Genomic DNA, 16,058 nt, shown 5'->3' with positions numbered 1-16,058 from the left:
ACCGATAGGATGTAACATAGTTTATAAGGCTGAAAAAAGACATCTGTCCATCTAGTTGAGCCTGTTATCCTGCAAGTTGATCCAGAGGAAGGCAAAAAATAATAATAATGTGAGCTAGAAGCTAATTTTCCCCACTTTAGAGGGAAAACATTTGTTCCAGACTCCAATCGGAATAACTCCCTGGATCAACGACCCCTCTCTAGTAGCTATAGCCTGTAATATTATTACACTCCAGAAATACATCCAGGCCCCTCTTGAACTCTTTTAGTGAACTCACCATCACCACCTCCTCAGGCAGAGAGTTCCATAGTCTCACCGCTCTTACCTTAAAGAATCCTCTTCTATGTTTGTGTACAAACCTTCTTTCCTCCAGATGCAGAGGATGTCCCCTAGTCACAATCCTGGGGATAAAAAGATGATGGGAGAGATCTCTGTACTGACCTCTGATATATTTATACATAGTTTTTAGATCTCCCCTCAGTCGTCTTTTTTTCTAAAGTGAATAACCCTAATTTTGATATTTCTGGTTACTGTAGTCCACCCATTCCAGTTATTACTTTAGTTGCCCTCCTCTGAGCCCTCTTCAGCTCTGCTATGTCTGCCTTGTTCACAGAAGCCCAGAACTGTACACGGTCCTCCATGTGTGGTCTGGCTAGTGACTTGTAAAGTGGCAGGACTATGTTCTTATGGGCACTTATGCCCCTTTTGATGCAACCCATTCTCTAATTGCCCTTGGCAGCAGATGCCTGACACTGGTTTCTACAGGTTAGTTTCCTGTTCACTAAAATTCCTAGGTCCTTTTCCATGTCACTGTTGCGCAGTGTTTTACCATTTAGTATGTACTGCTGACTTGCATTATTCCTCACCTGCCACTTCTCTGCCCAAGCCTCCAATCTATCCAGATCCCTCTGTAGTAGCATACTGTCCTCTTTCATTTTAATTACTTCAAAAACTGATATTTTACTTTGCAAGCCTTCTACAAGATCATTAATAAATATATTGAAGAGAATAGGGCCCAATACTGACCCCTGAGGTGCTCCACTAGTGACAGTGACCCAATCTGAGTGTGTACCATTAATAACCACTCTCTGTTTTCTATCTCTGAGCCAGTTGCCCACATGCAGACATTTTCTCCCAGTCCGAGCATTCTCATTTTATATACTAACCTTTTATGTGGTACAGTGTCAAATGCTTTGGAGAAGTCCAGATATACGACATCCATTGATTCGCCACTGTCAAGTCTAGAACTTACTTCCTCATAGAAACTGATTAAATAAGTTTGACATGAGTGATCATTCATGAAGCCATGCTGATATGGCGTTATTTTCTTATTTTTATTAAGGTACTCCAAGATTGCAGATAGAGACCTACATACTATCTTCCCCTCCTATAACGTAATTATCCCCCCCCCCCCCATACCGTCCCTAGTTTAAACACTCCTCCAACCTTCTAGCTATCTTCTACCACAAAACAGCTGCCCCTTCCCCATTGAGGTGTAGCCCTTTCCTACGATAGAGCCTGTAGCCGACAGAGAAGTCGGCCCTGTTCTCCAGGGACCCAAACCCTGCCTTCCTATACCAGTTCTTGAGCTACTTGTTAACCTCCCTAATTTCCCACTGCCTGTCTTGTGGGACTCGTGGTACAGGTAGTATTTTGGAAAACACTAAGTTTGAGGTCCTTGCCCTAAGCTTGTGACCTAAATCCCTAAAATCTTTTTTAAGGACGCTCCACCTACCTCTAACTGAGCATGGGACAGCCTAGGGGTAGTAATAGAGAGAGGGGCTACCACTGATAAGAGTAAGCCTGTGTGACACATCATAAATCTATGGGAGTAGTGTATCTTTCAACCATAGCTGGTGAAGCACAAAACCAGGGCCTGATATAAAAGGATAACAATCTGCCTATTCCAGTCCCGGTCTGTTCTACCCCTATAAGTATTTGTAACATTAAAAAAAACTGTCAGCTCTGGTCTTACTGGGCACATTTCATCAGTAATGTGCAAGTTCTCCCAAAAAGTGACCAGGCTAGGATTGCCTAATTACATAGAAGCCATTACTCGTCTTCCACGAGAAATATCATCTTAATCTGCACACCCTGACCAAAATGTACCTGTAGATAAATCCAACAAGTGGGGTCCCAGCCACCCCTGTATTTGTAGAAGTCATGTGCTTCACTCATCTCACATGAATTTACCAGTGGGGGAATCCTGGATTATTTTTTATTGTATGTCCCACCAGCTCTGGATTGCTTAGTTTTATAATTGAAGATGACATGATATAAAATATATTCATTGGATATGTTGCATTTGTGTCCATTTTGAGTTAAGAAATTTGAGTTAAGAGTTTGTGTGTTAACCCTGCTACATCTGTACTTCTCGAAGTAATGACAATAGCTCGGATAGGGAGGGGTGGTAGTGATCCTTTACTGTTCTTATGGATGGTGATTGCTTGTTTTGTGCACATAGTGGTTTCTACATTGCCAGGCACTGCCATTATGCATCACTTGCCACATTTGGATGCCCCAGTTATAAAGAAAATTGCAAAAGAAATTATGTGTAAATGTCCCAACATCCAAAATGTATTTTAAAAGTATCAAAATATATCTCAAAATACAAGTGTGAATAAAATAGAAAAATAGTCTACACCTGCTGAAACCGTCAGCATAGTCGGCCTTTTCACATGAAACAAAAAAAAAAAACTATTAAAATGACCAAGACAGGGAACCAATTTTAACCATTTCTTTTGGTGTCAATTTGCATATTTAAATAATAAGCAGCTGGAGTTTGAAATTAAACAACTTTTTTCCCCCAAATAAAACTAAATAAAGATAAAAAAAAACTCTAAAAACAAATTACCAAAGAACCCCTATGTAACATGTAAAAACAATACCAAAAATTTGTTGGGTTGAACAAGAAGTAAAAATGATGCTTGGACTATTAAACCGCCCCATGCTTTAATTGACTATAATGCGTATGTCATTAAAGGGGTTTTCCAGTAATGTGATCTCGATGGCCTGTTGTCAGGATAGGCCATAAGTATCAGATTGGTGGGGGTGCCAGGTGTCAGACCCCCCACCTATCAGTTGCTCTACAGTAGCTCTGGCACCAGAACTCCACAGATCCATCCATTGTGCCTTAGACAGAGGTGGTGACCAATCTCTTCAGTTAAAGCAGCTCCGACATAACAGTATTCATCCACTACACCATGGTGGAAACGGTTTTGAAATTCATATCATTTTAAGGGTTAACAAAGTGATTTTTGTAAAGACTATTGACTTGGGTAGTAAAGCACAACTGCAGAGAACATCTGGGTCAACAGTTTATAGAACGTCCTGCCTCATCATCCTGTCATATTCTATAGAAACATCCTGTTATATGTTCTATGCAAAGTATCGACTAACCTGCCTAGGTATAGCGATTATTATTATATAGCTTATTTCTTTATTGCTTACATAAGGAACCGTATATAAAGCCTGGACTCCTAGTATAATCAGACAGCTGCTTTAGCAGAGCTTGACAACATTGTATCGTGTGTTATTTGGTTGTCTCACTGTCGGCAGGAAATAAAGATTGCCTACCTTCTGATTCAGATGACTTAGTTCCTAATTGATAGATATTTAACATAAAACTAAGCAGATGGAATATATTTCTGATAAAGATTTTGAATATATATATATGGAATATGTGGAGTTAGGATTTAATGTCTGCCCATTTGCTCAGGTGAAGGTAATTGGCAGAGGAAACAGGCTCCAAAGGTGGCCCTGCTTCAAAGCAGACCCTGTGGTTACATGTCGCACTCGGCTCAGACAAGCTGGCAGCTCAGCTCCCCTGATGGGGGGCTGAGTCGGTCAACAACGTTAAAGAAACTCCCCAGACATCATAGAACCAGGAGTTCACAAGACATTGCCCATACATCTCATAAATACACCACTGACGTCTTTGAGGCCCTGGGACCGAGACGGACTTTCTCCTGGTCTTCTTTTGCCTGTGGGACATGGGAGATACGGAGAACTCCTTCCCGTGAGGAGCTAGGATCCATAATGGGTTTTTGGATCTCTGGCTGCCAAGCCAAAAAGACCGAGAGTGGGATGCTCCCGGGGAGGGGAGGGGTGTGACCGCCTAAAGTTTAAGTGCCCGTGCAGGACAGAGGTGATTGTCTTTCTCTGAAGAGAGGTCGCAGGGTGTCATGTTTGGAGAGCGCTAGAAACTCGCTTTCCTAACTGCCTCCCATGTGACATAATCCAAGAATTCTACAAGATTACAACTTTAATTGGACCACATATGTATCTGGTAGCTGACTTTTATCTGTTAACTCTCACTGTACCATCATCTGTATTTGCATAGATGACCACTGTATATAATTTGTGTATATAGTGTTATGTCTAGTGTTGTCTCACTTCTGAAATGGCATTTATGTAGAGAAAGTGAATACAAAGCACTTACTAATGTATTATTATTATCCGTATTGCTTCCTTTGCTGGCTCGACTAATTTTTCCATCACATTATACAGGTCTCTTTTCCATGGGTATGATCACCCTTCAATCCTGGATTGGTGGCCATGTTTGCACACTATAGGAAAAAGTGCTGGCCTATGTGCATTCCTATGGTCCCGGCCACCAGAGAAGCCAGTGCTTTTTTCTTTAGTGTGCAAGCACGGCCACCGATGCTGGATTGCAGGGTGGTTGTAACCATGGAAAAGACATGTATAATGTGATGGAAGAATGTGTCTAGCCACCAAAGGAAGCAATATGGACAATAACAATATATTAGTAAATTCTTTGTATTTACTTTCTCTACACGATAAATGTAATTTGCAGAAGTGAGACAACCCCTTTAAGGCAATTAAATATATAATTTAATCTTGTGCTGTTCTGTTGTCTCAATCCACAAATTCACACATCCGTGGCTCGGTATTATGTTACATGCTACCTTGGTTGGTGTCTGACCCGATATAACTCTGTTAATGGACCAGGCTTATATCTAACGAGGAACTGGTGGCAGTCTACTGGGCTAGCAGGGTTATGTCTCACTGGGGCAGTGAAAGGGCTCTCTTAGCCTGTCAGGGTTACGGTACGTCATATATCACTACTTGAAAAATGGCAAAAAAATCATATTTAGCATGGCTGGATCTTAACAAAGAAGAAATGGGAGTGAGACAAAACATTTTTTGAGCATTCAATTTAATGAAAAAAGCGAATTAACTGAGACAGGCTGTTTCTCAGCTGATCAAAAGTTTAGGACCACACCAAATCCCCCCCCAAAACAGAAATCCAACTTCCAAACATGAACTCAGTGAAGAGTAGCTCCGCCGTTATTGTTTATTACTTCAAAAATTTGTTTCGGCATGCTTGATGCAAGCGTTTCCATGAGGTGAGTGGGAACATTTCTCCAAGTGGTGAAGACGGCCGCACGAAGGCCATCTACTGTCTGGAACTGTTGTCCATTTTTGTAAACTTCCCTTGCCGTCCATCCCCAAAGGTTCTCAATTTGATTTAGATCAGGGGAACACGCAGGATGGGCCAAAAGAGCGATGTTATTTTCCTGGAACAAGTCCCTTGCATTGTGTACTGTAGCGTTGTCCTGTTGAAAAACCCAGTCGTTACCACACAGACGAGGGCCCTCAGTCATGAGGAATGCTCTCTGCAAACATCTGGACATAGCCAGCGGCTGTTTGACGCCCCTGCACTTCCTGAAGCTCCATTGTTCCACTGAAGGAAAAAGCACCCCAGACCATTATGGCGCCCCCGTGGCGCGTAGAAAACATCTTAGGTGGGATCTGCTTGTCATACCAGTAACGTTGGAAACCATCAGGACCATCAAGGTAAAAAAATATCGCATCAGAGAATAAAACTTTCTTCCACCTTTGAATGTCCCATGTTTGGTGCTCGCAAAGTCCAAACGAGCAATTCTGTGGCGTTCAAGGAGACGAGGTCTTTGAAGACGTTTTTTGTTTTTGAAGCCCTTCAGTTTCAGATGCCGTCTGATTGGGGCTGCAGTCAGCACCAGTAAGGGCCTTAATTTGGGTCGAAGATCGTCCAGTGTCTTGACGGACAGCAAATTGGATCCTCCGGCTTAGTGCTTTTTTGGGTCTTCCACTTGACTTTTTTGTTCCATAACCCTCAGGATCATTTAAGAAATTCCAAATGACTGTCTTACTGCGTCCCACCTCAGCAGCGATGTTGCGCTGTGAGAGACCCTGCTTATGCAGTCAACCACCCCACCACGTTCAAAAAGGGAGAGTTTTTTTGCATTTGCCATCACAACGTGTGACTACCTGACCGAAAATGACAATGAATCCACATCTTTGCACAGATTTGGCCTTTTAAAGGCATGTGGTCCTAAAATTTGGATCAGCTGAAAAACAGCCTGTTTCAGTTTAATCGTTATTTTCAGTCAAATGAATGCTCAAAAAATGTTTTGTCTCACTCTCATTTCTTCTTGTTGCATGTTGAAGCTCTACTTGGAACCTTAAGATCCAACAATGCAAAATATGATTTTTTTGCCATTTTTCAAGTGGTCTTAAACTATTGATCAGGACTGTATATACAGGGAGTGCAGAATTATTAGGCAAATGAGTATTTTGACCACATCATCCTCTTTATGCATGTTGTCTTACTCCAAGCTGTATAGGCTCGAAAGCCTACTACCAATTAAGCATATTAAGTGATGTGCATCTCTGTAATGAGAAGGGGTGTGGTCTAATGACATCAACACCCTATATCAGGTGTGCATAATTATTAGGCAACTTCCTTTCCTTTGGCAAAATGGGTCAAAAGAAGGACTTGACAGGCTCAGAAAAGTCAAAAATAGTGAGATATCTTGCAGAGGGATGCAGCACTCTTAAAATTGCAAAGCTTCTGAAGCGTGATCATCGAACAATCAAGCGTTTCATTCAAAATAGTCAACAGGGTCGCAAGAAGCGTGTGGAAAAACCAAGGCGCAAAATAACTGCCCATGAACTGAGAAAAGTCAAGCGTGCAGCTGCCAAGATGCCACTTGCCACCAGTTTGGCCATATTTCAGAGCTGCAACATCACTGGAGTGCCCAAAAGCACAAGGTGTGCAATACTCAGAGACATGGCCAAGGTAAGAAAGGCTGAAAGACGACTACCACTGAACAAGACACACAAGCTGAAACGTCAAGACTGGGCCAAGAAATATCTCAAGACTGATTTTTCTAAGGTTTTATGGACTGATGAAATGAGAGTGAGTCTTGATGGGCCAGATGGATGGGCCCGTGCCTGGATTGGTAAAGGGCAGAGAGCTCCAGTCCGACTCAGACGCCAGCAAGGTGGAGGTGGAGTACTGGTTTGGACTGGTATCATCAAAGATGAGCTTGTGGGGCCTTTTCGGGTTGAGGATGGAGTCAAGCTCAACTCCCAGTCCTACTGCCAGTTTCTGGAAGACACCTTCTTCAAGCAGTGGTACAGGAAGAAGTCTGCATCCTTCAAGAAAAACATGATTTTCATGCAGGACAATGCTCCATCACATGCGTCCAAGTACTCCACAGCGTGGCTGGCAAGAAAGGGTATAAAAGAAGAAAATCTAATGACATGGCCTCCTTGTTCACCTGATCTGAACCCCATTGAGAACCTGTGGTCCATCATCAAATGTGAGATTTACAAGGAGGGAAAACAGTACACCTCTCTGAACAGTGTCTGGGAGGCTGTGGTTGCTGCTGCACGCAATGTTGATGGTGAACAGATCAAAACACTGACAGAATCCATGGATGGCAGGCTTTTGAGTGTCCTTGCAAAGAAAGGTGGCTATATTGGTCACTGATTTGTTTTTGTTTTTGAATGTCAGAAATGTATATTTGTGAATGTTGAGATGTTATATTGGTTTCACTGGTAAAAATAAATAATTGAAATGGGTATATATTTGTTTTTTGTTAAGTTGCCTAATAATTATGCACAGTAATAGTCACCTGCACACACAGATATCCCCCTAAAACTAAAAACAAACTAAAAACTACTTCCAAAAATATTCAGCTTTGATATTAATGAGTTTTTTGGGTTCATTGAGAACATGGTTGTTGTTCAATAATAAAATTAATCCTCAAAAATACAACTTGCCTAATAATTCTGCACTCCCTGTATATAAAAAAATATATTCGTAAGGGATTGCTCTCTCAGGGGGTTTGAAATCACAGACTTCTCCTCTGACAACTGGGTTAAAGTCCAAAAGGTGCTTTATTTCTGCACTTCAGCACCATCACACACATAAACACCTGCCCATCTGGGCTCCACCTAATACATGTGTTGTCTCTACCTCACCTATAGAGCGCCGGTCACACACTGAATTAGATCTGGCTTCCTCAGCCATATACGGTCCAGAAGCCTCCAGGCTGTGACCACAACAGCAGCCTTGGGGGGGGGGGAGATGATCCAGAAGTCCTCCCGACTCTTACCATGCGACCCTCTTTTCTGAGGCATCGCTGGGCCCCCCAAACGTCAGGCTTTACAAAGGCTCGTGGCCCCTCAGTCCTCCTGGCTGAGACCACACAGAGCCTCTCAGGCTTCCTTAGCCTTTCTCCCTCCAAGTCATACACAGAGGGTTGTTTTATTCTTTCTTGATTACATTAGCAGGCCTCACCTGCGATCACCTCTGGCAAAAGACAATACATGTAGGGGAAGGGTGTGGACTGGCAGATCCCACTACCAAATCTATACCCCAGTCCACATAAAATCCAGCCCAGAACAACATCTAGACAAAACTGTCTCGGCAAACTACACTCTGCTGAAACCACTGCAGCTTTCAGGATTTCAGTTATCTCACCCAGCTGAGGTATCTGGGTGGGATATACATGCCTCCCAGCACTTATACTTTACACATCACCACTATATATCATATAAAACCGGTATGACAAAACTGTATAGAAAGGTTATTGAATATTATGTTAGGACAATCTGAAAACTTTTTGTCACCCTAATGATATTGATCTAGGTGCGCAGGTCCACCCAAGCCAGCCAACAAATCTGAAGTAACTTTGAGGCTTACTGGCTCTCAGTCAGATGAGAGCTGGTTTGGAATGTCTCATAGTGCACAAGGTTACCATTATGCTGACTCAGCCTGTCATCTGTCTCATGGATAGATTGATGGCTTGCATCTACCTGGCTTTTGGCATATAGCCTTTGTGTCGTTGTCTATTGTATGCCTTAGATAATAGGAGTCCAAGACCCATCCAGCTATTCTCTTAATGCTGTTTCCAAACCATTTTGATGGGGTTTCCATCAATTTCTAACCTTTTTTTGTTGACCAGATACCCTCCTCTCTTCTGAGCAGTGCGTGCCTGGGGTTCTCCTATTGACTTCCATTGTGCTAGGGTGCTTGGTAGAGCACACAAGCATACCGATCTGTTCAGCCAGAGCACACAAGCACTTTGGTGCTCGATCAACACTAGTAGTGTGGGTTTTGGTCCCATCACAGACACCGGACCTCTTAACCAGTAATGTCACTGTTATTACATGTAAAACGCTAGGGGCTGGGGAATATTCACATTAGAACAGAGAACACAATCATCACTAACCCTTTCTGGACATTAATTTTGTGGATGCTACAACCAGTGGATTATGTCCCTCTCTAGAAAGACAGATAGTACACTCATTGACAAAACAAAATAACACAACCAGATAGAAATGTCAGATTGCTGCTAAACTTTGCATTCAGTTATGTCTCGGGCAGATATGTAAATGATTACAGTTGCGGTCTGATTAGACACTGGGTCTTGTTACAAGAGGGCTTAAAAGTGCTTCCCAAACTGATCTATAGAAAGGTTCTCAGAGGCTAATTTCGGGTAGTGTACCTTTTGGCGAGATATCAGTGACTGCTAGACATGCCTCTATGATATACCCGGTTTATAGACTTTCAGAGGACGTACATCATTGGACTGAGAAGCAGGATGGTCATTTTGACGAATTGCCAGCCATCTAGGCTTGTCTGACCTAGCTGTTTGGAGGTGTTGGGAGTGTTTTGGATTTCATGGGGGCCGGACTTGAGTCTGCTAAAGTGTTTCAGGGCACAGCCAATACAGTATTGTTTGTTTCCTAATCTTGATCTAACTTTTCCTCCTCACCTGTCTTTGTATCGTCCTCACTGCCTCCCCAGCAATCTCTAAAAACATGGGTGTCTGTGGGGACAGTGATCCGGGCACAGTCAACACAGACCAGGACCATTAGAGGGTGGCAGACTTACTTTTTTCTTTCTCTGTTGGGGAGGTGGTTTAACATTATCATGATAACATTCATAATAGTACTTCCCACTTCTTCTGTCTCTCTCCACCTCCTCTATATACTTCCCTCGCTACTCACAGACGGACTTCTGCCTGTGCTGTGAGCTTGTTAGCTTTTAGCCACCCTTTGCTTTCCCTACATGCTTTTCCCCACTACTCTGGATTCAGTTTACCACCAGGGAGGGGGGGGGGGGGGGACATGTCTACACCTTTCATTAGCTGGCTGATGTTTTTCACTGCCTGTCTTCTCTGTTCCTTACTACTTCTGCAGCTGGGATCCCTGTCGGTGCCATTCTACATACCTTGGGTGTTGCCTAACTCTAAATTAGCTTTGTTTCCATAGGCCCCAGTGTAGACTCCTACCGTTCACTAGGGGGCCAGAAACCTGTAGTTCTCCTGACTACCGCAAAAACCATCGGCCTCAGCGCGGACGTAAACCAAACGCTTGCTGCACACTACTTCTCTTGAACATACGTTCAGTACACTAATGCAACTGGCAAACGAACAAAAACAAACACAATGCAAACAGCCCACAGATGGAAACAAGATCCATACACAATCCCCTACTTTTGTGATTTTAGCAGATGGGCAGGACCCCCAGGGTCCAATACTTCACTTGACTTTGTATTAAATGCAGGACTTAGGCTGTTTCACAGCCGTTTGCGGGCCGTGGAACCGCGGCCTGGATCCCTCCTGAGAGCAGGAGCGCACGGCGTCACTGGTTGCTATGACGCCGTGCGCTCCCTTCTGCCGGCACAGTACAGTAATACACTGGTATAGATCATACCAGTGTATTACTGTATTGCGGCGGCAGCAGGGAGCGCACGGCAGGGAGCGCACTAGTGGATATTTCATGCGGCTGCTCAGTCAGAATAATTTCGCCCTTGTCCCACGCTGGGCGCCAACTATTTTGAATGCACACAAGCTGTGCTATCTTATCAACTGTCTGCTCCAAACTGCAAGTTGTTAGTACGTGCACAACGGAGAAAAAACACACTGACACCTCTCAAAGATCAAAGCAAAATTCTCATTTATTAGAGGAAGTTAAGCAGTATATATGCACATCAGAGGGGGCATCCCCCCTGAGGCTTGTGGCAGTGTTCCATTGGTCATTATACAAAAATACATTTTCACTTCTGCACAATTAGCATAGCTAAGGAATGTAAACTATAGATAAGTGGGGAGTGATCCCGGATGCCAGCGCCATCTTGTAATGGCTTCAGATCTTTCAGTCTCATATCCACAACAGGAGCAGTGGTTACATGAGAGATCTTGACATCCAAGACAGACTACTAAGGCTACTTTCACGTTTTGTCTTTCAGTTTGTGAGATCCATTCAGGGCTTTCACAAGCGATCCGAAACTGATCAGTTTTGCCCTAATGCATTCTGAATGGAAAAGGATCCGCTCAGAATGCCTCAGTTTGCCTCCGTTCAGTCACCATAACACTTTAGAGGCGCTGTTTGCAGCAATTTGGTGTCCGTCTGACGAAACTGAGCCAAACGGATCCGTCCTGGCACAAAATGTAAGTCAATGGGGACGGATCTATTTTCTCTGACACAATAGAAAATGGATCTGTCCCCCACTGACTTTCAATGGAGTTCATGACGGATCCGTCTTGGCTATGTTAAAGATAATACAACCAGATCCGTTCAGAACGGATGCAGACGGTTGTATTATCTGCACAGAAGCGTTTTTGCAGATCCATGACGAATCCGCACAAAACACAAGTGTGAAAGTAGCCTAAGGCCTCCTGCACACGAAAGTTGTTTTTTTCCCGTTTTTTTTGCATTCCGTATACAGACCGTATATGGAACCATTCATTTCAATGGATCCACCAAAAAAAGGAAGGTACTCTGTATGCCTTCCGTTTCCGTATTTCCGTTCAAAGATAGAAAATGTCCTATTATTGTCCGCATAACAGACAAGAATAGTACTGTTCTATCAGGGGCCAGCTGTTCCGTTCTGCAAAAAACGGAATGCACACGGACGTCATCCATATTTGTTGCGGATCCGTTTTTTGCGGACCGCAAAATACTGAAAATACCATACGTGGTGTGCAAGAGGCCTAACAGAGAGGATTGTTTGATCCACTGATAAGCATCAGCAGCTCCCACAATTTTGTTGTCCACCATCCAGATACAGTCGGCTCCTTCAGTACACACCCGTTTCTGCCCAAACTACTTCTGGGATCTTAGAAGGACATTTGGTGTCACATCAAGGCATGTTCTGTTTTTGAAAATGATCCCTTTATAGGCGAGAGTGATATAATGACCACCTTAGCAATACTGCTGCCATCTTGTCTCTGTTTAACTCTGTATGACCCAAGTCATCTGTAGTAGAAAGTCTCCCATGCAGGATCCTTGTTTTAAGTCCACAAATTTCTGAACCTACTTCCGTATTTGTGGTCTTGTCTGAAACCGAAACTAGACGTCTGCGCAAATTGTTTCTCTCTTCTGTTTCCCTTTAAAAGAGAGTTGTTGATAAGAATAAGCTAGATGATGATGGTGCTCCTTACAGATGAGCAAAGTTTTCAAAAGTTCGATGTGGATGCATCGCAAATCGGATTCCCCCAAAATTTGCTTAGCTCCAAATTAAGTAGTCACAAAATATGTTATGGGACGTCAGTGGCCGCTGTCGCCGCTATGTGTGGACTTTATGCTATCTGCCCCCGTTACCTCTGCTAACACTTTGAGTGCACCCCGGATGAAATAAAGGATTACTTTTACCGAACTGCGTGGGTTACTGCTGCCTTCTTTATCTTTTATTACAGTGCTCTCTTGTTTCTTTTCGGTTTCTTCACCACCGCTGTGCAGGGGAGACTGAAGAGGTGCGCCTATCCTGGTTTGGGGTGCTGTTGCTATATTGACTGACTAGGCTTATAGCGGTGCCGCCTCTGTAATACCTCTTTGTTTTAGCTACAAAATATGTTAAATCGGCTATATTCCGGCCTGCAGGGATAGTGAATATCGTTGTACAGGTCCTTCTCAAAAAATTAGCATATTGTGATAAAGTTCATTATTTTCTGTAATGTACTGATAAACATTAGACTTTCATATATTTTAGATTCATTACACACCAACTGAAGTAGGTCAAGCCTTTTATTGTTTTAATATTGATGATTTTGGCATACAGCTCATGAAAACCCAAAATTCCTATCTAAAAAAATTAGCATATCATGAAAAGGTTCTCTAAACGAGCTATTAACCTAATCATCTGAATCAATTAATTAACTCTAAACACCTGCAAAAGATTCCTGAGGCTTTTAAAAACTCCCAGCCTGGTTCATTACTCAAAACCGCAATCATGGGTAAGACTGCCGACCTGACTGCTGTCCAGAAGCCCATCATTGACAAACTCAAGCAAGAGGGTAAGACACAGAAAGAAATTTCTGAACGAATAGGCTGTTCCCAGAGTGCTGTATCAAGGCACCTCAGTGGGAAGTCTGTGGGAAGGAAAAAGTGTGGCAGAAAACGCTGCACAACGAGAAGAGGTGACCGGACCCTGAGGAAGATTGTGGAGAAGGACTGATTCCAGACCTTGGGGGACCTGCGGAAGCAGTGGACTGAGTCTGGAGTAGAAACATCCAGAGCCACCGTGTACAGGCGTGTGCAGGAAATGGGCTATAGGTGCCGCATTCCCCAGGTCAAGCCACTTTTGAACCAGAAACAGCGGCAGAAGCGCCTGACCTGGGCTACAGAGAAGAGCACTGGACTGTTGCTCAGTGGTCCAAAGTACTTTTTTCGGATGAAAGCAAATTTTGCATGTCATTCGGAAATCAAGGTGCCAGAGTCTGGAGGAAGACTGGGGAGAGGGAAATGCCAAAATGCCTGAAGTCCAGTGTCAAGTACCCACAGTCAGTGATGGTCTGGGGTGCCATGTCAGCTGCTGGTGTTGGTCCACTGTGTTTTATCAAGGGCAGGGTCAATGCAGCTAGCTATCAGGAGATTTTGGAGCACTTCATGCTTCCATCTGCTGAAAAGCTTTATGGAGATGAAGATTTCATTTTTCAGCACGACCTGGCACCTGCTCACAGCGCCAAAACCACTGGTAAATGGTTTACTGACCATGGTATTACTGGGCTCAATTGGCCTGCCAACTCTCCTGACCTGAACCCCATAGAGAATCTGTGGGATATTGGGAAGGGAAAGTTGAGAGACGCAAGACCCAACACTCTGGATGAGCTTAAGGCCGCTATCGAAGCATCCTGGGCCTCCATAACACCTCAGCAGTGCCACAGGCTGATTGCCTCCATGCCACGCCGCATTGAAGCAGTCATTTCTGCAAAAGGATTCCCGACCAAGTATTGAGAGCATAACTGAACATAATTATTTGAAGGTTGACTTTTTTTGTATTAAAAACACTTTTCTTTTATTGGTCGGATGAAATATGCTAATTTTTTGAGATAGGAAATTTGGGTTTTCATGAGCTGTATGCCAAAATCATCAATATTAAAACAATAAAAGGCTTGAACTACTTCAGTTGGTGTGTAATGAATCTAAAATATATGAAAGTCTAATGTTTATCAGTATATTACAGAAAATAATGAACTTTATCACAATATGCTAATTTTTTTAGAAGGACCTGTATATCACTGTGCATTGCAGCAACATGCATAGCTAGTCCTTTCTGGTAGTGAAACAGTTACTGTGCGTCAGTATGACAAGCAGGTGACAGGCGTCACTCTTAGGCTCAGTTCACACTTCAATTATTTCGTCAATTACTGGTCAAAAACACAGAACAGGTGAAGATCTTTTCATTAGTCATCGACCGATATTGATTTTTTAGAGCCGATACCGATAACCGGTGAACTTTCAGGCCAATAATTTATACCGATATTTTATATATTATAATATATATTATATTAGTTGGTAAGTCATTGAGGTGGTGGAAATTTGCATTTGGCACTAGTATATTATAAATGTACGGTAAATTATAAATTAGTAAAGCCCTTAGTTGGTAGTCAATTTATAATTTACATTTATAAAATACTAGTGCCAAATGCCAATTTCTCACTGACTTTATTAACCCCTATCAGACCTCAGATCAGACTTTATTTATCCCCTATCAGACCTCAGATCAGACTTTATTTAACACCTATCAGACCTCAGATCAGACTTTATTTAACACCTATCAGACCTCAGATGAAAAAAAATAAAATAACTCCTCATCTCATGGTCCGGTGTCGCGCTCCCCTGTGTTCTCCGGCCCGCGCTGCACTGTCACCTTACATCATGCAGCGTCAGGTCATAGTGCGCACACTACGTCCTGATGCTGTAGGGGGTAATGTGCAAAATCCTTAATATCTGCCGATAATATCGGTACTTCCGATAATCGGTCAATCCCTACTTTTTAAGATACCTTATCTGACAGTAGGTTTGGTTCCTGATTTTGGCTCACCATACAGTAAGTGCTGAAATTAACTGACCAAATAACTGAAGTGTGAACTCAGCCTTACAGGTCAATGTTAGCGTCAGGTATAATGTACTTAACTGTGCAGTGGCCCAAGATTCTACTATAGAGTGAAATAGCTCTCTTCTTTTACACTGTCTGCTGATTCCACATAGATTGCTAGAGAACCTGTTCTGTTACACGCTGACACAAGTAGCGGGCCCATGACAGAGTGGAGAGGGTGTTAGCAGTAAGTTTGTGTTGATGTGTATTTTTCCCTTCTTCTGATCTGTCACAAGAACAACCCCAAAATAATGGATCCTGTCTTTTGAGCATCCGCCTTTACACGGTCAGTATTTGGTCGGTAATTGGCCAGTATTGGTAAAGCAAAAACAGGAGTGGGTCCAAAACAGAGATGGCACATCATGGTAATATTTAC

The 16,058-nt window shown here is 43.0% G+C and overlaps 1 protein-coding gene and 1 pseudogene across 1 annotated transcript in view; one reads left to right on the top strand and one right to left on the bottom strand.

Moving 5' to 3' along the window:
- LOC122940414 (zinc finger protein 260-like) overlaps window positions 1-16,058 on the bottom strand; it is a 492,103-nt gene that overhangs the window by 293,114 nt on the left and 182,931 nt on the right. The gene's annotated exons all lie outside the window — the stretch shown is intronic.
- The window catches only part of LOC122940400, a 200,868-nt pseudogene that overhangs the window by 135,906 nt on the left and 48,904 nt on the right, over window positions 1-16,058 (top strand).

The sequence above is a fragment of the Bufo gargarizans genome, chromosome 6, assembly GCF_014858855.1.
Source record: "Bufo gargarizans isolate SCDJY-AF-19 chromosome 6, ASM1485885v1, whole genome shotgun sequence".
NCBI lineage: Eukaryota > Metazoa > Chordata > Amphibia > Anura > Bufonidae > Bufo > Bufo gargarizans.
This window is presented reverse-complemented; position numbering and strand designations above follow the sequence as displayed.